The sequence below is a fragment of the Salmo trutta genome, unplaced genomic scaffold (assembly GCF_901001165.1).
Source record: "Salmo trutta unplaced genomic scaffold, fSalTru1.1, whole genome shotgun sequence".
NCBI classification, from domain to species: domain Eukaryota; kingdom Metazoa; phylum Chordata; class Actinopteri; order Salmoniformes; family Salmonidae; genus Salmo; species Salmo trutta.
In genome coordinates this window covers 17,501-40,006 of record NW_021822782.1, presented here as the reverse complement: position 1 = coordinate 40,006, position 22,506 = coordinate 17,501, and the positions used below count along the sequence as shown (strand labels likewise).

Sequence of the window (22,506 nt, the reverse complement as noted above, 5' to 3'; positions counted from 1 at the left end):
GTGAGCAAATGAGGTGAGATAAGGGAGGTAAAGGCCATGGTGGCAAAGTAAATACAATATAGCAAGTAAAACACTGGAATGGTAGATTTGTAGTAGAGGAAAGTGCAAAGTAGAAATAAATAATGGGGTGCAAAGGAGCAAAATAAATAAAATAAATAAATACAGCAGGGGAAGAGATAGTTGTTTGGGCTAAATTATAGATGGGCTATGTACAGGTGCAGTGATCTGTGAGCTGCTCTGACAGCTGGTGCTTAAAGCTAGTGAGGGAGATAAGTGTTTCCAGTTTCAGAGATTTTTGTAGTTCGTTCCAGTCATTGGCAACAGAGAACTGGAAGGAGAGATGGCTCTGGGGAGGAAGGAGGAAAGGAGAAAGGAGGAATTGGCTGGGGAGAAAGGAGGAATTGGCTCTGGGGGTGACCAGAGATATACCTGCTGGAACGCGTGCTACAGGTGGGTGCTGCTATGGTGACCAGTGAACGGAGTTAAGGGGGGACTTTACCTAGCAGGGTCTTGTAGATGACCTGGATCCAGTGGGTTTGGCGACGATTATGAAGCGAAGGCCAGCCAACGAGAGCGTACAGGTCGCAGTGGTGGGTAGTATATGGGGCTTTGGTGACAAAACGGATGGCACTGTGATAGACTGCATTCAGTTTGTTGAGTAGGGTATTGGAGGCTGTTTTGTAAATGACATCGCCGAAGTCGAGGTTTGGTAGGATGGTCAGTTTTACGAGGGTATGTTTGGCAGCATGAGTGAAGGATGCTTTGTTGCGAAATAGGAAGCCAATTCTAGATTTAACTTTGGATTGGAGATGTTTGATGTGAGTCTGGAAGGTGTCGGGTCGCGTCAATTCAAATCTGGTATTACAACAAAATAGTTAGCAAAGAGTAACTCCTGTTTTCTTTGTACTTTAATTAATGCAAACACTTGAATGGAAAATATGATGTTCGTATATACGGTCTCACTGTAACACCACGCAGGGCAAAACAGCGAAGAGAACGTCACATCCTTTGTTCTCCCTTATATACTCTGAAAGAGATAGTTCCTGCTCACTGCTGGCCTGTCAGAGGGAGGATGAGCATGGTTCAAACTTACTCATCCTATCGTTGGCGTGCAGGCTGGTCCCAACCTCGTGACGCACTTCCTGTTGCCGGGTGTAGTTATTGTCTTTAGCAGTTGACTTATCTATAGTTTATATACTTAATATTGTATCATAGCTTCCCTGGTATATTATATAGGTTATGCAAACAAATAGCCAGTTCAATCCTAACAAAGGAGAGTTTACAGTCTAACCAGACACCTAGGTATTTGTAGTTGTCCACATATTCTAAGTCAGAACCGTCCAGAGTAGTGATGCTGGACAGGCGGGCAGGTGCAGGCAGCGATCGTTTGAAGAGCATGCATTTAGTTTTACTTGTATTTAGGAGCAGTTGGAGGCCACGGAAGGAGAGTTGTATGGCATTGAAGCTCGTCTGGAGGGTTGTTACTACCATTTTTTTTATCCAGATTTTTATTTCTTCATTTCGTGACCCAAAAACGATGACTCCGATCATGCCGAAATAGCGACATTCTGGAAAGGCCTAAAATAACATTTTAAAACCATTTTCACAAAAAATTACAGATTTTTATTTTTGTGATCCAAAAACGGTGCCTCCAGTCATGCCTAACTAGCGACATTCTGGACAGGCCTAAAAAAACATCTTAAAACCATTTTCACAAAAAAAACGCAGATTTTTATTTTTGTCAAGCAAAAACGATGACTCCGGTCATGCGAACTAGCGACATTCTGGACAGGCCTAAAAAAAAATTTTAAAACCATTTTCACAAAAAAGCGCACATTCTTTTTTTTTCATTTTTGTGACACATAAACGGTGACTCCTCAGGTCATGCCGAACTAGCGACATTCTGGAAAGGCCTAAAAAAAAACATTTTAAAACCATTTTCACAAACAATGTGAGATTTTCCCCTTCATATTCGTGACACAAAAACGGTGACTCCGGTCATGCCGAACTAGCGACATTCTAGAAAGGCCTAAAATAACATTTTAAAACCATTTTCACAAAAAAGTGAACATTTTTATTTTTGTGATCCAAAAACGGAGACTCCGGTCATGCCGAACTAGCGACAATCTGGACAAGCCTAAAAAAAGATTTTAAAACCATTTTCACAAAAAAGCGCAGGTATTTCTTTTTAATTTTTGTGACACAAAAACGGTGACTTCGGTCATGCCGAACTAGCGACATTCTGGAAAGGCCTAAAATAACATTTTAAAACCATTTTCACAAAAAAGTGCAGATTTTTATTTTTCATTTTAGTATTTAGTTCTCTGTTCCCCTCCATTGTCTTTGTGTGTAATTGTTTGTTTGTTATGTGGATTATTGTCAGGCGCTTTACTTTTGCTATGTTCTGTGTTTTTGGCACGTTATTGTTTTTATGTGCTGTCATTTTTGGAACGGAATTAAAGTGCACCTATTCACTACACTCTGCTCTCCTGCACCTGACTTTGCCTCCCGTACACACCCCTGACAATTAGCATGAGGTTGTAAGTAACAAAAACATTTCCCAGGACATAGACATATCTGATATGGGCAGAAAGCTTAAATTCTTGTTAATCTAACTACACTGTCCAATTTACAGTAGGTATTACAGTGAAAGAATACCAATCTATTTGTTTGAGAAGAGTGCACAATGTATTGATAAACCAATTAGGCACATTTGGGTAGTCTTGATACAACATTTTGAACAGATATACAATGGTTCATTGGATCAGTCTAATCATTCTACCTACACCATCCTCTTTTGCCAATAACATATCGAGAGTCAGTCTATTTTACCAGGTCATGAGGGGGGTGGCGGATAATTGGTCAGAGAACCTCTTTACTGCATCCCCGGTTTCATTCATGAATCTGTTGATAAAAAAAAAGATGTCATTAATCCAATCCACATTTTTATTTATTGTCACCCACCAAAATAATGTAGGGTTAAAACCTTCACATATTTGATTCATAGCTTTGTATTCATCTGGAACTTCCCTGAGGATGCCAATAGCATCCATCTAGACAAAGCTACTCCCATCCTGGTCAAAACTCCTCCTGTGCCTACTTTAGCCTCCTATAACTGGCCTCTGATGACTAATTCGAACTGGTTGGACCTATAACCCCAGGGCGCAAGCTCCTAACCACCCTTCGTGGTAATTTCTGTCGTATGCGTCCTTTGCTGGTACTAGCCCACCCTTCATCAGTTATAGGTGCTGTGAGGTTAAACATTTTCTATTCATCTTTCAAACCTAAGTCAGTCACATTCACGATTACTTTCAGCCATTAAAGTCATCTAAGTTCTCGGTGCCATTCTTGTATCTATAACACTGGTGCTCATCAGGAGTTAAGGTGAACCGAGGTGGGTTGGCTGAGTACTTCAATCTGACCCACCCAGTCCCTGTACAGTTGTCTTCTTTCCCAGGAAATTGTTTCATGTTTACCTTAAATCCTACATCTTGATGTTCTTTGACTCCTTATTCTGTAAGTCACTCATCAGTGTATTATATAGTTTATCTTCTACTTCTTCTCAATGACAACGGTATCGTATGATTAGTGCCAGAAGGTGGTGGATCTGAATGTATCAGTCAGATTAGACTATGATGCAGCTCAGAGTCTCTACTCTTCCCAAAAACCGCCAACCCTCTCCTGCCCTTAGTCTCTCTGCTAGGTACCACCCCATACTCACACCTCTAGGAGCACACACAGTGATGAACGGTCGGGATAGGAAATCTTCGTTAAGGAGGTAACCCCCGGACCCTGTTGGTATCGGTTCTTCTCCTAACTCTGTGTGTGATCAGCAGTGGATATGTGTACATACCTCCTTGCAGTGGGTAACGTGGACCCAAGTGACTCTCTCAGCTTTTCTAATGGCAAAGGCAATGGTTTAACAGCACCTGGTATGGTCCTTCCCAACGGTGTTGCTTCCAGTTTTTTCTCCTCAGGGACTGGATCCACACCCAGTCTCCTGGTTGGATTGAGTGAATCACCTTCTCCTGTAATTCACCTGTTGGACACAAAATCTTGGACATACAGGTTTGGTTAACAAACAGTCTTCTCATGTGCTCTGCTAGTATTTCTTCAACTTCTATGTCTACCTGTTCTGGTATCTCTAACTCTGGCATTCTATAGGCTCTACCTGATTAGCTAAACTGTCATCCATCATTTAAAAAGATAGATCCCAGTAAACCAACTCTATGGATAATATCTTAACCTAATATTCTCGCTACCATAATCATGTCCACCAAGTAAGTTGGGAACGCTTCTACCCATTTGCTATACTTATCTATTCTTGTTAAACACCCCTTCTTCCCCTCATTTCGGAATATTTCAATAAGTCCAATTCCAAATGTTGGAATGGATCTTCTACAACAAACAATTTGTTTAAGTAATTATCCTAACCTCTTCTATCGCCTCTAACGATTGCTCTACCATACTCCCCCTATTTATACATGGCTCAAGCCATGTATAAATATTGCTGCATATCTAAACAAATTATCCTTATGTCAGTCCTTCTCTTGTAGGATTGCCCCCTTTCATTTTCCACATGTCCAATTCTCCCTGGGGCCTTCATCCTCGGCTATTCTGTAACAATTCTCTGTCAAGTGTTTTATCTTCTTTAAGATGTATCTGTGCTGTTTTGTATGGTTTTAAATGTCTATGTGCTTGTCTATGTAAATAGTAACTTTTCTCTCCTTTCTTATTTCACCGGTTCTAGTCAATGCTACTATTTCGGCCTACTGTGCAGAATAGTGTCTGGGCAATGGTTCAACACCTGAAACCAACTAAGCTTTCATTGCCCTTTTAGTTAGGGTAAAAATTACTTTCAACAAAATGATCATATCTCCTCCTAGCGAATTTACCAAACATAAACTTAAAATCAAAACTAAAATACATGCCTGCCAATGGAGCCGATAGTCTCTCCATGAATTAATATCTTAAAGCTAAGTGAACCAAATTCTCTTCCTATCTACTCCTGCTGGCCCCCCTCCTTTCTTCCTGCTACTCCCCAACCCTCAAGGTTTCAGCAGGATCAGGGGAGGATCTCTCTGTCTGCCCTTCTATCTGTCTCCAGCTTTTTCTCATAATATGGTTGTTTCCAAATATTGACTAAATGTCTCATTGTCTCCTTGGTTGCACTCCTGAACTTTAGAAAAATCAACCCATCTAGATATTGCATATCTACTTAAATGTATCTTGATACCCTCAATTATCCTGGATCACCTACAGATGTCATGTATCCCTGTCCTGTTGACATAAGTCTACCATTATTAAACTTATTCACAACAAAATATAGTAATACTAGTATATCAATTCCACAGCCTTGTTGTGTTAAATCTCTTACACTGAATTCAACAACAGCTGACTTCCTAAGGGAAAATAAACGTATCTAGATCATGTAAAAAATACCCCTGCTACTGGTCAAAATATTTTCAAATCACATAATCAGATCAAAATGACTAATCTGATTTACTCCACCAAGAAAAATTATTTTACCCTTATTGTTCTAGGAAAATAGACTTAAGGAAGCCTACCCTTAGTCTAAGGCTTTGCCGTTTAAGTCTTCTCATTGGTTCAAATTATCAATTGTCTCTAAGAACTTTAACTCCATCATAATTATCAGTTCTACAAATTCCCCTAAAATCAATATCACCAATGACCTTAAATTCACCATCCAAATGGCTTTTCAATGTGGCTGATTAGACCACACAGGAAAAGTCACCAGAGGGGTTAAAAGTCCCACCCCCTTTTCAGAACCGTGTTTCTTACTATATTAGACAAATGAAGCTAGTACCTTTATCTACATTTTGTATCTCAATTTCCCAGAACATTCCCTATTAAAATAATTTTTCGTGCTTAATCAAAACTCAGAAAACAAAACTTCAAAATGCCATGTGTGTATACCCCTTTAACTTCTTACATCTACACGTTCCGCTAGCGGAACGTCTGCTCCAATATCCAATGATGGGCGGGGCGCGAAATTCAAACTCCTCTAAATCCGAAAACTTACACTTTTCAAACATATGACTATGTTACAGCTATTTAAAGACAAGACTCTCCTTTATCTAACCAAACTGTCCGATTTCAAAAAGGCTTTACAGCGAAAGCAAAACATTAGATTATGTCAGCAGAGTACCCAGCCAGGAATAATCACACAGCCATTTTTCAAGCTAGCATATCATGTCACATAAACCCAAACCATATCTAAATGCAGCACTAACCTTTGATGATCTTCATCAGATGACACACCTAGGACATTGTGTTATACAATACATGCATGTCTGTTCAATCAAGTTCATATTTATATCAAAAACCAGCTTTTTACATTAGCATGTGACGTTCAGAACTAGCATTCCCACCGAACACTTCCGGTGATTTTACTAAATTACTCACGATAAACGTTCACAAAAAGCATAACAATTATTTTAAGAATTATAGATACAGAACTCCTCTATGCACTCGATATGTCCGATTTTAAAATAGCTTTTCGGATGAAGCACATTTTGCAATAATGTAAGTACATAGCCCGGCGTTACAGGGCTAGCTATTTAGACACCCACCCAGTGTAGCCTTCACCAAAATCACATTTCCTATAAGAAAAATGTTCTTACCTTGCTTGTTCTTCATCAGAATACACTGCCAGGACTTCTACTTCAATAACAAATGTAGGTTTGGTCCCAAATAATCCATCGTTATATCCAAACAGCGACGTTTTGTTCGTGCGTTCTAGACACTATCCCAACGCTAAATCTCGGCCACGAGCATGACGCAAAATATGACAAAAAATTTCGAAATATTCCATTACCGTACTTCGAAGCATGTCAACCGCTGTTTAAAACCAATATTTATGCAATTTATCTCGTAGAGAAGCGATAATATTCCGACCGGGAATCTGCCTGTCTGTAAACTGAGGAAAAAACCAAAAGCCGGGGGCGGGGCGTGTCACGCGCCTAAGGCTTAGTCCATTGACTGACCACTCAGCATTTGCTCTCGTGTGCTTCAGCCAGGGCTTTGAATGACATCATTCCTGTTTTTCCCGGGCTGTGAGACTCCATTGTTGACGTGACAAGTGTCACGTAAGAGCAGAGATCCTTTGTAAACGATAGAGAGAATCAAGAAGGGCAAGAAATGTTCAGACAGGGTACTTCCTGAACAGAAGCATCTCAGGTTTTTGCCTGCCATAGGAGTTCTGTTATACTCACAGACACCATTCAAACAGTTTCAGAAACTTTGGAGTGTTTTCTCTCCAAAGCTAATAATTATATGCATATTCCAGTTTCTGGGCAGGACTAATAATCAGATTAAATCGGGTACGTTTTTTATCCAGCCGTGAAAATACTGCCCCCTAGATGTAACAGGTTAAGATATCCTGTCCCTAGGAACTTTTCCCCAAAGAGCTCCTTTTTCCATAAAATAACCACTTGGTCAGCATTTCCTCATACTACACCGATTCAGAAACCCAAAAGTTAACTACAAACAAAACCTAAAAATGCTTATACTTCCATTGTACTCCCCCAATCATTAGTTTTAAACTTAATTGAACATGCGCTACCCTTGGATACAATACTGTACTTCAATCTATGAAACCCCATATTTTAATGTACTATTTGACTAATTTGACCCAAGATTGCTTAAAACCTTAAAACCCTTTCAGTTTGTCTGCAAACTGGCCCATTCTGTTTGCTAGGAATACCCTGCCATTATACACAACTGTGTTTAATGTGCACCGTCCCTGTAAAAATTGAATTAACTCCACCTGTAATTCACTTTAATGACTTGATATTTTTCCATTCAATGTTCAATTCACTGGTGTTACTAAACAATCAATACCACGAATCAATAACCAGAATTTATCACAAAACTTTTACGATTCCATTATTCAGACTAGAACCGCTTCCAGCCACATACTCGTAGGAAAAAATATTACCTCTTTTCAAACAGCGTTCTGCCTTTCCTCTATCGCAAGATTAAAACCAATGTTACAACTGTATCTCTCGTTTGGCTTCTCACTTATGAAATATCTATGACCTTAAATGTACCATGTAAATTGCCAAATTTGGACTTTCAGACAATACATTCTTTTGTCATGGTGGATACCACATCTTAAGGTCGATATCTATATTTTTTACTTTAGAATGAAATCATTGTTTTTTTGTTAGGTGTTCTGGACTTTCAGACCATACATTTTGGCACCTTGGTTACAACGTCACTGTCAAAATCTGAAGGTCGGTATCGATACTTTTTCTTTACACTTAATGTTTTAAATGTACCTCGTTGGCGCAGCAGGTAGTGCGTCAGTCTCATAATCTGAAGGTCGTGAGTTCGATCCTCACACGGGGCAGCAAAGCTTTTAAAAAGACAGTGTTGTCTGAAGATGAAGTGAAAATTAATTTTCACTGGTTTTAGACTTTCAGACAATACATACTTTTGTCAAGGTAGATACCACATCTTAAGGTCAATATCTATATAGATAACTTTAGAATTAAAATAATGTTGATTTTTCAGGGGTTGTGGACTTTCAGACCATACATTTTGGAATGGTGGTTATAACGTCACTGTCAAAAAGTGAATTTCGGTATCGATCATTTTTTCTTTAGATTTGTTGATGAAATGTGCCTCGTTAGCGCAGTAGGTAGCGCGTCAGTCTCATAATCTGAAGGTCGTGAGTTCGATCCTCACACGGGGCAGCAAAGCTTTTAAAAAGAGTGTTCTCTGAAGATGAAGTGAAAATTCATTCTCACTGGTTTTGGACTTTCAGACAATACATTCTTTTGTCATGGTGGATACCACATCTTACGGTCGATATCTATATTTTTTACTTTAGATAAAATCATTGTTTTTTTCTTAGGTGTTCTGGACTTTCAGACAAAACATTTTGGCACGTTGGTTACAATGTCACCGTCAAAATCTGAAGGTTGGTATCGATGTTTTTTCTTTACACTTAATGATTTAAATGTGCCTTGTTGGCGTAGCAGGCAGTGCGTCAGTCTCATAATCCGAAGGTCGTGAGTTCGATCCTCACACGGGGCAGAAAAGCTTTTAAAAAGACAGTGTTGTCTGAAGATGAAGTGAAAGTTAAATGTCTTTGCTTTTTGGACTTTCAGACAATACATACTTTTGTCACGGTGGAAACCACATCTTAAGGTCCATATCGATATTGATAACTTTAGAATTAAAATAATGTTGATTTTTCAGGGGTTGTGGGATTTCAGACAATACATTTTGGAACGGTGGTTATAACGTCACTGTCAAAATCTGAAGGTCGGTATCGATATTTTTTTCTTTAGATTTGTTGATGAAATGTGCCTCAGCGCAGTAGGTAGCGCGTCAGTCTCATAATCTGAAGGTCGTGAGTTCGATCCTCACACGGGGCAGCAAAGCTTCTAAGAAGACAGTGTTGTCTGAAGATGAAGTGAAAATTAATTGTCTTTCATTTTGGACTTTCAGACAATACATACTTTTGTCACGGTGGATACCACATCTTAAGGTCGATATACATTTTTTTTAACTTTAGAACGAAATCATAGTTTTTTTCTCAGGTGTTGTGGACTTTCAGACCATACATTTTGGCACGGTGCTTACAACGTCACTGTCAAAAAGTGAAGGTCGGTATCGATAATTTTTTCTTTAGATTTGTTGATAAAATGTGCCTCGTTAGCGCAGTAGGTAGTGCGTCAGTCTCATAATCTGAAGTTAGTGAGTTCAATCCTCACACGGGTCTGCAAAGCTTTTAAAAAGACATTGTTGTCTGAAGATGAAGTGAAAATTAATTGTCTTTCATTTTGGACTTTCAGACAATACATACTTTTGTCACGGTGGATACCACATCTTAAGGTCGATATACATTTTTTTTAACTTTAGAACGAAATCATAGTTTTTTTCTCAGGTGTTGTGGACTTTCAGACCATACATTTTGGCACGGTGCTTACAACGTCACTGTCAAAAAGTGAAGGTCGGTATCGATAATTTTTTCTTTAGATTTGTTGATAAAATGTGCCTCGTTAGCGCAGTAGGTAGTGCGTCAGTCTCATAATCTGAAGTTCGTGAGTTCTATCCTCACACGGGTCTGCAAAGCTTTTAAAAAGACATTGTTGTCTGAAGATGAAGTGAAAATTAATTGTCTTTGGTTCTGGACTTTCAGACAATACCTACTTTTGTCACGGTGGATACCACATCTTAAGGTCGATATACATTTTTTTTTACTTTAGAATGAAATCATATTTTTTTTCTCAGGTGTTGTGGACTTTCAGACAATACATTTTGGAATGGTGCTTATAACGTCACTGTCAAAATCTGAAGGTTGGTATCGATATTTTTTTCTTTAGATTTGTTGATGACATGTGCTTCGTTAGCGCAGTAGGTACCGCGTCAGTCTCATAATCTGAAGGTCGTGAGTTCGATCCTCACACGGGGCAGAAAAGGTTTTAAAAAGACAGTGTTGTCTGAAGATGAAGTGAAAATTAATTGTCTTTGCTTTTGGACTTTCAGACAATACATACTTTTGTCACGGTGGATACCACATCTTAAGGTCGATATACATTTTTTACTATAGAATGAAATCATAGTTTTTTCTCAGGTGTTCTGGACTTTCAGACCATACATTTTGGCACGGTGCTTACAACGTCACTGTCAAAAAGTGAAGGTCGGTATCGATAATTTTTTATTTAGATTTGTTGATGAAATGTGCATCGTTAGCGCAGTAGGTAGCACATCAGTCTCATAATCTGAAGTTAGTGAGTTCGATCCTCACACCGGGCAGCAAAGCCTTTAAAAAGACAGTGTTGTCTGAAGATGAAGTGAAAATTAATTGTCTTTCATTTTGGACTTTCAGACAATACATACTTTTGTCACGGTGGATACCACATCTTAAGGTCGATATAAAAAAAATTTAACTTTAGAACGAAATCATAGTTTTTTTCTCAGGTGTTGTGGACTTTCAGACCATACATTTTGGCACGGTGCTTACAACGTCACTGTCAAAAAGTGAAGGTCGGTATCGATAATTTTTTCTTTAGATTTGTTGATGAAGTGTGCCTCGTTAGCGCAGTAGGTAGCGCGTCAGTCTCATAATCTGAAAGCCGTGAGTTCGATCCTCACACGGGGCAGCAAAGCTTTTAAAAAGACAGTGTTCTCTGAAGATGAAGTGAAAACTAATTGTCTTTTGTTTTGGACTTTCAGACAATACATACTTTTGTCACGGTGGAAACCACATCTTAAGGTCCATATCGATATTGATAACTTTAGAATTAAAATAATGTTGATTTTTCAGGGGTTGTGGGATTTCAGACAATACATTTTGGAATGGTGGTTATAACGTCGCTGTCAAAATCTGAAGGTCGGTATCGATTTTTTTTCTTTAGATTTGTTGATGAAATGTGCCTTGTTAGCGCAGTAGGTAGTGCGTCAGTCTCATAATCTGAAGGTCGTGAGTTCGATCTGCACACGGGACAGCAAAGCTTTTAAAAAGACAGTGTTCTCTGAAGATGAAGTGAAAATTAATTGTCTTTGGTTTTGGACTTTCAGACAATACATACTTTTGTCACGGTGGAAACCACATCTTAAGGTCGATATACATTTTTTTTAACTTTAGAACGAAATCATAGTTTTTTTCTCAGGTGTTGTGGACTTTCAGACCATACATTTTGGCACGGTGCTTACAACGTCACTGTCAAAAGTGAAGGTCGGTATCGATAATTTTTTCTTTAGATTTGTTGATAAAATGTGCCTCGTTAGCGCAGTAGGTAGCGCGTCAGTCTCATAATCTGAAGGTCGTGAGTTCGATCCTCACACGGGGCAGCAAAGCTTTTAAGAAGACAGTGTTGTCTGAAGATGAAGTGAAAATTAATTTTCACTGGTTTTGGACTTTCAGACAATACATACTTTTGTCAAGGTAGATACCACATCTTAAGGTCGATATCTATATAGATAACTTTAGAATTAAAATAATGTTGATTTTTCAGGGGTTGTGGACTTTCAGACCATACATTTTGGAATGGTGGTTATAACGTCACTGTCAAAAAGTGAAGGTCGGTATCGATCATTTTTTCTTTAGATTTGTTGATGAAATGTGCCTCGTTAGCGCAGTAGGTAGCGCGTCAGTCTCATAATCTGAAGGTCGTGAGTTCGATCCTCACACGGGGCAGCAAAGCTTTTAAAAAGAGTGTTCTCTGAAGATGAAGTGAAAATTCATTCTCACTGGTTTTGGACTTTCAGACAATACATTCTTTTGTCATGGTGGATACCACATCTTAAGGTCGATATACATTTTTTTTTACTATAGAATGAAATCATAGTTTTTTCTCAGGTGTTCTGGACTTTCAGACCATACATTTTGGCACGGTGCTTACAACGTCACTGTCAAAAGTGAAGGTCGGTATCGATAATTTTTTCTTTAGATTTGTTGATAAAATGTGCCTCGTTAGCGCAGTAGGTAGTGCGTCAGTCTCATAATCTGAAGTTAGTGAGTTCGATCCTCACACGGGGCAGCAAAGCTTTTAAAAAGACAGTGTTGTCTGAAGATGAAGTGAAAATTAATTTTCACTGGTTTTGGACTTTCAGACAATACATACTTTTGTCAAGGTAGATACCACATCTTAAGGTCGATATCTATATAGATAACTTTAGAATTAAAATAATGTTGATTTTTCAGGGGTTGTGGACTTTCAGACCATACATTTTGGAATGGTGGTTATAACGTCACTGTCAAAAAGTGAAGGTCGGTATCGATCATTTTTTCTTTAGATTTGTTGATGAAATGTGCCTCGTTAGCGCAGTAGGTAGCGCGGCAGTCTCATAATCTGAAGGTCGTGAGTTCGATCCTCACACGTGGCAGCAAAGCTTTTAAAAAGAGTGTTCTCTGAAGATGAAGTGAAAATTCATTCTCACTGGTTTTGGACTTTCAGACAATACATTCTTTTGTCATGGTGGATACCACATCTTAAGGTCGATATACATTTTTTTTACTATAGAATGAAATCATATTTTTTTCTCAGGTGTTCTGGACTTTCAGACCATACATTTTGGCACGGTGCTTACAACGTCACTGTCAAAAGTGAAGGTCGGTATCGATAATTTTTTCTTTAGATTTGTTGATAAAATGTGCCTCGTTAGCGCAGTAGGTAGCGCGTCAGTCTCATAATCTGAAGGTCGTGAGTTCGATCCTCACACGGGGCAGCAAAGCTTTTAAAAAGACAGTGTTGTCTGAAGATGAAGTGAAAATTAATTTTCACTGGTTTTGGACTTTCAGACAATACATACTTTTGTCAAGGTAGATACCACATCTTAAGGTCGATATCTATATAGATAACTTTAGAATTAAAATAATGTTGATTTTTCAGGGGTTGTGGACTTTCAGACCATACATTTTGGAATGGTGGTTATAACGTCACTGTCAAAAAGTGAAGGTCGGTATCGATCATTTTTTCTTTAGATTTGTTGATGAAATGTGCCTCGTTAGCGCAGTAGGTAGTGCGTCAGTCTCATAATCTGAAGGTCGTGAGTTCGATCCTCACACGGGGCAGCAAAGCTTTTAAAAAGAGTGTTCTCTGAAGATGAAGTGAAAATTCATTCTCACTGGTTTTGGACTTTCAGACAATACATTCTTTTGTCACGGTGGATACCACATCTTAAGGTCGATATACATTTTTTTTTACTATAGAATGAAATCATAGTTTTTTCTCAGGTGTTCTGGACTTTCAGACCATACATTTTGGCACGGTGCTTACAACGTCACTGTCAAAAGTGAAGGTCGGTATCGATAATTTTTTCTTTAGATTTGTTGATAAAATGTGCCTCGTTAGCGCAGTAGGTAGTGCGTCAGTCTCATAATCTGAAGGTCGTGAGTTCGATCCTCACACGGGGCAGCAAAGCTTTTAAAAAGACAGTGTTGTCTGAAGATGAAGTGAAAATTAATTTTCACTGGTTTTGGACTTTCAGACAATACATACTTTTGTCAAGGTAGATACCACATCTTAAGGTCGATATCTATATAGATAACTTTAGAATTAAAATAATGTTGATTTTTCAGGGGTTGTGGACTTTCAGACCATACATTTTGGAATGGTGGTTATAACGTCACTGTCAAAAAGTGAAGGTCGGTATCGATCATTTTTTCTTTAGATTTGTTGATGAAATGTGCCTCGTTAGCGCAGTAGGTAGCGCGTCAGTCTCATAATCTGAAGGTCGTGAGTTAGATCCTCACACGGGGCAGCAAAGCTTTTAAAAAGAGTGTTCTCTGAAGATGAAGTGAAAATTCATTCTCACTGGTTTTGGACTTTCAGACAATACATTCTTTTGTCATGGTGGATACCACATCTTAAGGTCGATATACATTTTTTTTTACTATAGAATGAAATCATAGTTTTTTCTCAGGTGTTCTGGACTTTCAGACCATACATTTTGGCACGGTGCTTACAACGTCACTGTCAAAAAGTGAAGGTCGGTATCGATAATTTTTTATTTAGATTTGTTGATGAAATGTGCATCGTTAGCGCAGTAGGTAGCACATCAGTCTCATAATCTGAAGTTAGTGAATTCGATCCTCACACGGGGCCGCAAAGCTTTTAAAAAGAGTGTTCTCTGAAGATGAAGTGAAAATTAATTGTCTTTGGTTTTGGACTTTCAGACAATACATTATTTTGTCATGGTGGATACCGCATCTTAAGGTCGATATCTATATTTTTTACTTTATAATGAAATCATTGTTTTTTTCTTAGGTGTTCTGGACTTTCAGACCATACATTTTAGCACTTTGGTTACAACGTCACTGTCAAAATCTGAAGGTCGGTATCGATATTTTTTCTTTACACTTAATGATTTAAATTTGCCTTGTTGGCGCAGCAGGCAGTGCGTCAGTCTCATAATCTGAAGGTCGTGAGTTCGATCCTCACACGGGGCAGAAAAGGTTTTAAAAAGACAGTGTTGTCTGAAGATGAAGTGAAAGTTAATTGTCTTTGCCTTTGGACTTTCAGACAATACATACTTTTGTCACGGTGGATACCACATCTTAAGGTCGATATACATTTTTTACTATAGAATGAAATCATAGTTTTTTCTCAGGTGTTCTGGACTTTCAGACCATACATTTTGGCACGGTGCTTACAACGTCACTGTCAAAAAGTGAAGGTCGGTATCGATAATTTTTTATTTAGATTTGTTGATGAAATGTGCATCGTTAGCGCAGTAGGTAGCACATCAGTCTCCTAATCTGAAGTTAGTGAGTTCGATCCTCACACGGGGCAGCAAAGCCTTTAAAAAGACAGTGTTGTCTGAAGATGAAGTGAAAATTAATTGTCTTTCATTTTGGACTTTCAGACAATACATACTTTTGTCACGGTGGATACCACATCTTAAGGTCGATATAAATTTTTTTTAACTTTAGAACGAAATCATAGTTTTTTTCTCAGGTGTTGTGGACTTTCAGACCATACATTTTGGCACGGTGCTTACAACGTCACTGTCAAAAAGTGAAGGTCGGTATCGATAATTTTTTCTTTAGATTTGTTGATGAATTGTGCCTCGTTAGCGCAGTAGGTAGCGCGTCAGTCTCATAATCTGAAAGCCGTGAGTTCGATCCTCACACGGGGCAGCAAAGCTTTTAAAAAGACAGTGTTCTCTGAAGATGAAGTGAAAACTAATTGTCTTTTGTTTTGGACTTTCAGACAATACATACTTTTGTCACGGTGGAAACCACATCTTAAGGTCCATATCGATATTGATAACTTTAGAATTAAAATAATGTTGTTTTTTAGGGGTTGTGGGATTTCAGACAATACATTTTGGAATGGTGGTTATAACGTCGCTGTCAAAATCTGAAGGTCGGTATCGATATTTTTTTCTTTAGATTTGTTGATGAAATGTCCCTTGTTAGCGCAGTAGGTAGTGCGTCAGTCTCATAATCTGAAGGTCGTGAGTTCGATCTGCACACGGGACAGCAAAGCTTTTAAAAAGACAGTGTTCTCTGAAGATGAAGTGAAAATTAATTGTCTTTGGTTTTGGACTTTCAGACAATACATACTTTTGTCACGGTGGAAACCACATCTTAAGGTCCATATCGATATTGATAACTTTAGAATTAAAATAATGTTGATTTTTCAGGGGTTGTGGAATTTCAGACAATACATTTTGGAACGCTGGTTATAACGTCACTGTCAAAATCTGAAGGTCGGTATCGATATTTTTTTCTTTAGATTTGTTGATGAAATGTGCCTCGTTAGCGCAGTAGGTAGCGCGTCAGTCTCAAAATCTGAAGGTCGTGAGTTCGATCCTCACACGGGGCAGCAAATCTTTTAAAAAGACAGTGTTGTCTGAAGATGAAGTGAAAATTAATTGTCTTTGGTTCTGGACTTTCAGACAATACATACTTTTGTCACGGTGGAAACCATTTCTTAAGGTCCATATCGATATTGATAACTTTAGAATTAAAATAATGTTGATTTTTCAGGGGTTGTGGAATTTCAGACAATATATTTTGGCACGGTGCTGACAACGTCACTGTCAAAAAGTGAAAGTCGGTATCGATCATTTTTTCTTTAGATTTGTTGATGAAATGTGCCTCGTTAGCGCAGTAGGTAGTGCGTCAGTCTCATAATCTGAAGGTCGTGAGTTCGATCCTCACACGGGGCAGCAAAGCTTTTAAAAAGACAGTGTTGTCTGAAGATGAAGTGAAAATTAATTGTCTTTCATTTTGGACTTTCAGACAATACATACTTTTGTCACGGTGGATACCACATCTTAAGGTCGATATAAATTTTTTTAAACTTTAGAACGAAATCATAGTTTTTTTCTCAGGTGTTGTGGACTTTCAGACCATACATTTTGGCACGGTGCTTACAACGTCACTGTCAAAAAGTGAAGGTCGGTATCGATAATTTTTTCTTTAGATTTGTTGATAAAATGTGCCTCGTTAGCGCAGTAGGTAGCGCGTCAGTCTCATAATCTGAAGGTCGTGAGTTCGATCCTCACACGGGGCAGCAAAGCTTTTAAATAGACAGTGTTGTCTGAAGATGAAGTGAAAATTAATTGTCTTTGGTTTTGGACTTTCAGACAATACATACTTTTGTCACGGTGGAAACCACATCTTAAGGTCCATATCGATATTGATAACTTTAGATTTAAAATAATGTTGATTTTTCAGGGGTTGTGGACTTTCAGACCATACATTTTGGCACGGTGCTTACAACATCACTGTCAAAATTGAAGGTCGGTATCGATCATTTTTTTCTTTAGATTTGTTGATGAAATGTGCCTCGTTAGCGCAGTAGGTAGCGCGCCAGTCTCATAATCTGAAGGTCGTGAGTTCGATCCTCACATGGGGCAGCAAAGCTTTTAAAAAGACAGTGTTGTCTGAAGATGAAGTGAAAATTTAATTCTCTTTGGTTTTGGACTTTCATACAATACATACTTTTGTCACGGTGGATACCACATCTTAAGGTCGATATAATTTTTTTTAACTTTAGAATGAAATCATAGTTTTTTTCTCAGGTGTTGTGGACTTTCAGACCATACATTTTGGCACGGTGCTGACAACGTCACTGTCAAAAAGTGTAGGTCGGTATCGATAAATTTTTCTTTAGATTTGTTGATAAAATGTGCCTCGTTAGCGCAGTAGGTAGTGCGTCAGTCTCATAATCTGAAGTTAGTGAGTTCAATCCTCACACGGGTCTGCAAAGCTTTTAAAAAGACATTGTTGTCTGAAGATGAAGTGAAAATTAATTGTCTTTGGTTCTGGACTTTCAGACAATACCTACTTTTGTCACGGTGGATACCACATCTTAAGGTCAATAAAAAAAATTTTAACTTTAGAATTAAATCATATTTTTTTTCTCAGGTGTTGTGGACTTTCAGACCATACATTTTGGCACAGTGCTTACAACGTCACTGTCAAAAAGTGAAGGTCGGTATCGATTATTTTTTCTTTAGAATTGTTGGTGAAATGTGCCTCGTTAGCGCAGTAGGTAGCGCGTCAGTCTCATAATCTGAAGGTCGTGAGTTCGATCCTCACACGGGGCAGCAAAGCTTTTAAATAGACAGTGTTGTCTGAAGATGAAGTGAAAATTAATTGTCTTTGGTTTTGGACTTTCAGACAATACATACTTTTGTCACGGTGGAAACCACATCTTAAGGTCCATATCGATATTGATAACTTTAGATTTAAAATAATGTTGATTTTTCAGGGGTTGTGGACTTTCAGACCATACATTTTGGCACGGTGCTTACAACATCACTGTCAAAATTGAAGGTCGGTATCGATCATTTTTTTCTTTAGATTTGTTGAGGAAATGTGCCTCGTTAGCGCAGTAGGTAGTGCGTCAGTCTCATAATCTGAAGGTCGTGAGTTCGATCCTCACACGGGGCAGCAAAGCTTTTAACTTGTTAGGGACAGGGGGCAGTATTTGCACTGCCGGATAAAAAACGTACCCGATTTAATCTGGTTACTACTCCTGCCCAGTAACTAGAATATGCATATAATTATTGGCTTTGGATAGAAAACACCCTAAAGTTTCTAAAACTGTTTGAATGGTGTCTGTGAGTATAACAGAACTCCTATGGCAGGCAAAAACCTGAGAAGCTTTCATGCAGGAAGTGGCCTGTCTGACAAGGTGTTGTTGTTCTTGCTTCTTGTTATTGAAGAGTCAGGATCTTAGCTGTAACGTGACACTTCCTACGGCTCCAATAGGCTCTCAGAGCCCGGGAAAAACCTGAACGATGACGAGGCAGCCTCAGGCTGAAACACATAATCGCCTTTGCCAAGTGGCCGATCAGAGGACAAAGGGCTTAGGCGCATGCCCGATTCGACCCCGTGCTGTATTTTCTTTCGGCTGTTTACCTAATTGCAGATTCCCGGTCGGAATATTATCGCTTTTTTATGAGAAAAATGGCATAAAAATTTATTTTAAACAGCGGTTGACATGCTTCGAAGTACGGTAATGAAATATTTAGAAATCTTTTGTCACGAAAAGCGCCGTGCGCGTGACCGTTATTTAACATTGGGATAGTTTCTAGAACGCACGAACAAAACGTCGCTGTTGGAACATAACTATGGATTATTTTGGACCAAACCTACATTTGTTATTGAAGTAGAAGTCCTGGGAGTGCATTCTGACGAAGAGCAGGAAAGGTAATCAAACTTTTCTAATAGTAAATCTGACTTTGGTGAAGGCTAAACTTGGCGGGTGTCTAAATAGCTAGCCCTGTGATGCCTGGCTATCTACTTAGAATATTGCAAAATGTGCTTTCACCGAAAAGCTATTTTAAAATCGGACATATCGAGTGCATAGAGGAGTAATGTATCTATAATTCTTAAAATAATTGTTATGCTTTTTGTGAACGTTTATCGTGAGTAATTTAGTAAATTGTTAGTAAATTCGCCGGAAGTTTGCGGGGGGTATGCTAGGTCTGAACGTCACATGCTAATGTAAAAAGCTGGTTTTTGATATAAATATGAACTTGATTGAACAAAACATGCATGTATTGTATAACATAATGTCCTAGGTGTGTCATCTGATGAAGATCATCAAAGGTTAGTGCTGCATTTAGCTGTCTTCTGGGTTTTTGTGACATTATATGCTAGCTTGAAAAATGGGTGTCTGATTATTTCTGGCTGGTTACTCTGCTGACATAATGTACTGTTTTGCTTTCGTTGTAAAGCCTTTTTGAAATCGGACAGTGTGGTTAGATTAACGAGAGTCTTGTCTTTAAATAGCTGTAAAATAGTCATATGTTTGAGAAATTGAAGTAATAGCATTTCAAAGGTATTTGAAAATCGCGCCACAGAATTCAACTGGCTGTTACGTAGGTGGGACGAATTCGTCCCGCCGGTCATAGAGAGGTTAAAAAAACAGTGTTGTCTGAAGATGAAGTGAAAATTAATTGTCTTTGGTTTTGGACTTTCAGACAATACATACTTTTGTCACAGTGGAAACCACATCTTAAGGTCCATATCGATATTGATAACTTTAGAATTAAAAAAATGTTGATTTTTCAGGGGTTGTGAAATTTCAGACAATACATTTTGGAATGGTGGTTATAACGTCACTGTCAAAATCTGAAGGTTGGTATCGATATTTTTTTCTTTAGATTTGTTGATGAAATGTTCCTCGTTAGCGCAGTATGTACCTTGCGCTAAATATCATACCATACATTTTGGCACGGTGCTTACAACTTCACAGTCAAAATCTGAAGTTCGGTATCGATATTTTTTCTTTACACTTGATGATTCAATGTGCCTCGTTGGCGCAGCAGGCAGCGCGTCAGTCTCATAATCTGAAGGTCTTGAGTTTGATCCTCACACGGGGCAGCAAAAAGACAGTGTTGTCTGAAGATGAATTGAAAATTAATTCTCACTGCTTTCAGACATTACATACTTTTGTCACGGTGTATACCACATCTTATGGTCCATATCGATATTTATAACTTTAGAATTAAATCAATGTTGATTTTTCAGGTGTTGTGGACGTTCAGACCATACATTTTGGAACGGTGGTAACAACGTCACCGTCAAAATCTGAAGGTAGGTATCGATATTTTTACTTGACGCTTAATGTTTAAATGTCCCTCGTTGGCGCAGCAGGCAGCGTGTCAGTCTCATAATCTGAAGGTCGTGACTTCGATCCTCACACGGGGCAGCAAAGAATTAAAAAGATAGTGTTATCTGAAAATTAATTGTCTTTTGTTTTGGACTTTCAGACAATACATACCAAATCTTAAGGTCGATATCTATATTTTTTACTTTAGAATGAAATCATTGTTTTTTTCTTAGGTGTTGTGGAAATTCAGACAATACATTTTGGCACGGTGCTTTCAACGTCACTGTCAAAATCTGAAGGTCGGTATCGATATTTTTTCATACACTTAATGATTTAATGTGCCTCGTTGGCGCAGCAGGCAGCGCGTCAGTCTCATAATCTGAAGTTGTGAGTTCGATCCTCACACGGGGCAGCAAAGCTTTTAAAAAGACAGTGTTGTCTGAAGATGAAGTGAAAATTAATTGTCTTTGGTTTTGGACTTTCAGACAATACATACTTTTGTCACGGTGGAAACCACATCTTAAGGTCCATATCGATATTGATAACTTTAGAATTAAAATAATGTTGATTTTTCAGGGGTTGTGGAATTTCAGACAATACATTTTGGAATGGTGGTTACAACGTCACTGTCAAAAAGTGAAGGTCGGTATCGATCATTTTTTCTTTAGAATTGTTGATGAAATGTGCCTCGTTAGCGTAGTAGGTAGCGCGTCAGTCTCATAATCTGAAGGTCGTGAGTTCGATCCTCACACGGGGCAGCAAAGCTCTTAAAAAGAGTGTTCTCTGAAGATGAAGTGAAAATTCATTCTCACTGGTTTTGGACTTTCAGACAATACATTCTTTTGTCATGGTGGATACCACATCTTAAGGTCGATATCTATATTTTTTACTTTAGAATGAAATCATTGTTTTTTTCTTATGTGTTCTGGAATTTCAGACCATACATTTTGGCACGTTGGTTACAACGTCACTGTCAAAATCTGAAGGTTGGTATCGATATTTTTTCTTTACACTTAATGGTTTAAATGTGCCTTGTTGGCGCAGCAGGCAGTGCGTCAGTCTCATAATCCGAAGGTCGTGAGTTCGATCCTCACACGGCGAAGAAAAGCTTTTAAAAAGACAGTGTTGTCTGAAGATGAAGTGAAAGTTAATTGTCTTTGCTTTTGGACTTTCAGACAATACATACTTTTGTCACGGTGGAAACCACATCTTAAGGTCCATATCGATATTGATAACTTTAGAATTAAAATAATGTTGATTTTTCAGGGGTTGTGGGATTTCAGACAATACATTTTGGAATCGTGGTTATAACGTCGCTGTCAAAATCTGAAGGTCGGTATCGATATTTTTTTCTTTAGATTTGTTGATGAAATGTGCCTTGTTAGCGCAGTAGGTAGTGCGTCAGTCTCATAATCTGAAGGTCGTGAGTTAGATCCTCACATGGGGCAGCAAAGCTTTCAAAAAGACAGTTTTGTCTGAAGATGAAGTGAAAATGAATTCTCTTTGGTTAAGGACTTTCAGACAATACATACTTTTGTCACGGCAGTGTGGCTGATGAAATAGTGCAAGAGCACACCCTCGTGGACAAAATGCTTACAGCACCTGGTATTCCCAGGTAGTCTCCCATCCAAGTACTAACCAGGCCCGACCCTGCTTTGCTTCCGAGATCAGATGAGATCGGGCGTACCCAGGCTGGTATGGCCGTAAGGAATAAACAATCTCTTGGTACAACATATATAGTCAAAGTGAGTCTGATAAACAGACATTGCATTTTCACCAATTAGATAAGCAGCTTGAACTTTGTGTCACTGAAAAAGTAGAAGAAATTACAAACACTGTAGCCATCACTTTATAGCACAGGTAGTTGGATAAAATACAAACTTTATTTCTTTTCATCATTTGAACAGGGTAAGGGAGCACAAAGCACACACAAGCTGCATTCAGCAAC

The 22,506-nt window shown here is 38.5% G+C and overlaps 27 non-coding genes across 27 annotated transcripts; 26 read left to right on the top strand and 1 right to left on the bottom strand.

Moving 5' to 3' along the window:
- The first annotated feature begins 8,301 nt into the window (after positions 1-8,301).
- trnam-cau (transfer RNA methionine (anticodon CAU)) lies at positions 8,302-8,374 on the top strand. The gene has a single exon. It is a non-coding gene; the product is annotated as a tRNA-Met (tRNA).
- A 273-nt stretch (positions 8,375-8,647) lies between these two features.
- trnam-cau (transfer RNA methionine (anticodon CAU)) lies at positions 8,648-8,720 on the top strand. Its single transcript has one exon. It is a non-coding gene; the product is annotated as a tRNA-Met (tRNA).
- Positions 8,721-8,990: 270 nt separating this feature from the next.
- On the top strand, positions 8,991-9,063 carry trnam-cau (transfer RNA methionine (anticodon CAU)). The gene has a single exon. It is a non-coding gene; the product is annotated as a tRNA-Met (tRNA).
- Positions 9,064-9,337: 274 nt separating this feature from the next.
- trnam-cau (transfer RNA methionine (anticodon CAU)) lies at positions 9,338-9,407 on the top strand. Its single transcript has one exon. It is a non-coding gene; the product is annotated as a tRNA-Met (tRNA).
- Positions 9,408-10,375: 968 nt separating this feature from the next.
- On the top strand, positions 10,376-10,448 carry trnam-cau (transfer RNA methionine (anticodon CAU)). Its single transcript has one exon. It is a non-coding gene; the product is annotated as a tRNA-Met (tRNA).
- Positions 10,449-11,065: 617 nt separating this feature from the next.
- Positions 11,066-11,138, top strand: trnam-cau (transfer RNA methionine (anticodon CAU)). Its single transcript has one exon. It is a non-coding gene; the product is annotated as a tRNA-Met (tRNA).
- Positions 11,139-11,756: 618 nt separating this feature from the next.
- Positions 11,757-11,829, top strand: trnam-cau (transfer RNA methionine (anticodon CAU)). The gene has a single exon. It is a non-coding gene; the product is annotated as a tRNA-Met (tRNA).
- A 273-nt stretch (positions 11,830-12,102) lies between these two features.
- On the top strand, positions 12,103-12,175 carry trnam-cau (transfer RNA methionine (anticodon CAU)). The gene has a single exon. It is a non-coding gene; the product is annotated as a tRNA-Met (tRNA).
- Positions 12,176-12,445: 270 nt separating this feature from the next.
- Positions 12,446-12,518, top strand: trnam-cau (transfer RNA methionine (anticodon CAU)). Its single transcript has one exon. It is a non-coding gene; the product is annotated as a tRNA-Met (tRNA).
- Positions 12,519-12,791: 273 nt separating this feature from the next.
- On the top strand, positions 12,792-12,864 carry trnam-cau (transfer RNA methionine (anticodon CAU)). Its single transcript has one exon. It is a non-coding gene; the product is annotated as a tRNA-Met (tRNA).
- Positions 12,865-13,133: 269 nt separating this feature from the next.
- On the top strand, positions 13,134-13,206 carry trnam-cau (transfer RNA methionine (anticodon CAU)). Its single transcript has one exon. It is a non-coding gene; the product is annotated as a tRNA-Met (tRNA).
- A 273-nt stretch (positions 13,207-13,479) lies between these two features.
- Positions 13,480-13,552, top strand: trnam-cau (transfer RNA methionine (anticodon CAU)). The gene has a single exon. It is a non-coding gene; the product is annotated as a tRNA-Met (tRNA).
- Positions 13,553-13,822: 270 nt separating this feature from the next.
- Positions 13,823-13,895, top strand: trnam-cau (transfer RNA methionine (anticodon CAU)). Its single transcript has one exon. It is a non-coding gene; the product is annotated as a tRNA-Met (tRNA).
- Positions 13,896-14,168: 273 nt separating this feature from the next.
- On the top strand, positions 14,169-14,241 carry trnam-cau (transfer RNA methionine (anticodon CAU)). The gene has a single exon. It is a non-coding gene; the product is annotated as a tRNA-Met (tRNA).
- A 615-nt stretch (positions 14,242-14,856) lies between these two features.
- On the top strand, positions 14,857-14,929 carry trnam-cau (transfer RNA methionine (anticodon CAU)). The gene has a single exon. It is a non-coding gene; the product is annotated as a tRNA-Met (tRNA).
- Positions 14,930-15,546: 617 nt separating this feature from the next.
- trnam-cau (transfer RNA methionine (anticodon CAU)) lies at positions 15,547-15,619 on the top strand. The gene has a single exon. It is a non-coding gene; the product is annotated as a tRNA-Met (tRNA).
- A 618-nt stretch (positions 15,620-16,237) lies between these two features.
- trnal-caa (transfer RNA leucine (anticodon CAA)) lies at positions 16,238-16,310 on the top strand. Its single transcript has one exon. It is a non-coding gene; the product is annotated as a tRNA-Leu (tRNA).
- Positions 16,311-16,583: 273 nt separating this feature from the next.
- trnam-cau (transfer RNA methionine (anticodon CAU)) lies at positions 16,584-16,656 on the top strand. Its single transcript has one exon. It is a non-coding gene; the product is annotated as a tRNA-Met (tRNA).
- A 274-nt stretch (positions 16,657-16,930) lies between these two features.
- On the top strand, positions 16,931-17,003 carry trnam-cau (transfer RNA methionine (anticodon CAU)). Its single transcript has one exon. It is a non-coding gene; the product is annotated as a tRNA-Met (tRNA).
- Positions 17,004-17,276: 273 nt separating this feature from the next.
- Positions 17,277-17,349, top strand: trnam-cau (transfer RNA methionine (anticodon CAU)). Its single transcript has one exon. It is a non-coding gene; the product is annotated as a tRNA-Met (tRNA).
- A 620-nt stretch (positions 17,350-17,969) lies between these two features.
- On the top strand, positions 17,970-18,042 carry trnam-cau (transfer RNA methionine (anticodon CAU)). The gene has a single exon. It is a non-coding gene; the product is annotated as a tRNA-Met (tRNA).
- A 273-nt stretch (positions 18,043-18,315) lies between these two features.
- On the top strand, positions 18,316-18,388 carry trnam-cau (transfer RNA methionine (anticodon CAU)). The gene has a single exon. It is a non-coding gene; the product is annotated as a tRNA-Met (tRNA).
- Positions 18,389-20,256: 1,868 nt separating this feature from the next.
- On the top strand, positions 20,257-20,329 carry trnam-cau (transfer RNA methionine (anticodon CAU)). The gene has a single exon. It is a non-coding gene; the product is annotated as a tRNA-Met (tRNA).
- A 569-nt stretch (positions 20,330-20,898) lies between these two features.
- trnam-cau (transfer RNA methionine (anticodon CAU)) lies at positions 20,899-20,970 on the top strand. Its single transcript has one exon. It is a non-coding gene; the product is annotated as a tRNA-Met (tRNA).
- Positions 20,971-21,243: 273 nt separating this feature from the next.
- Positions 21,244-21,316, top strand: trnam-cau (transfer RNA methionine (anticodon CAU)). The gene has a single exon. It is a non-coding gene; the product is annotated as a tRNA-Met (tRNA).
- A 617-nt stretch (positions 21,317-21,933) lies between these two features.
- Positions 21,934-22,006, top strand: trnam-cau (transfer RNA methionine (anticodon CAU)). The gene has a single exon. It is a non-coding gene; the product is annotated as a tRNA-Met (tRNA).
- Positions 22,007-22,148: 142 nt separating this feature from the next.
- Positions 22,149-22,267, bottom strand: LOC115184450 (5S ribosomal RNA). Its single transcript, XR_003874386.1, has one exon. It is a non-coding gene; the product is annotated as a 5S ribosomal RNA (ribosomal RNA).
- Between the last annotated feature and the right edge of the window lie 239 nt (positions 22,268-22,506).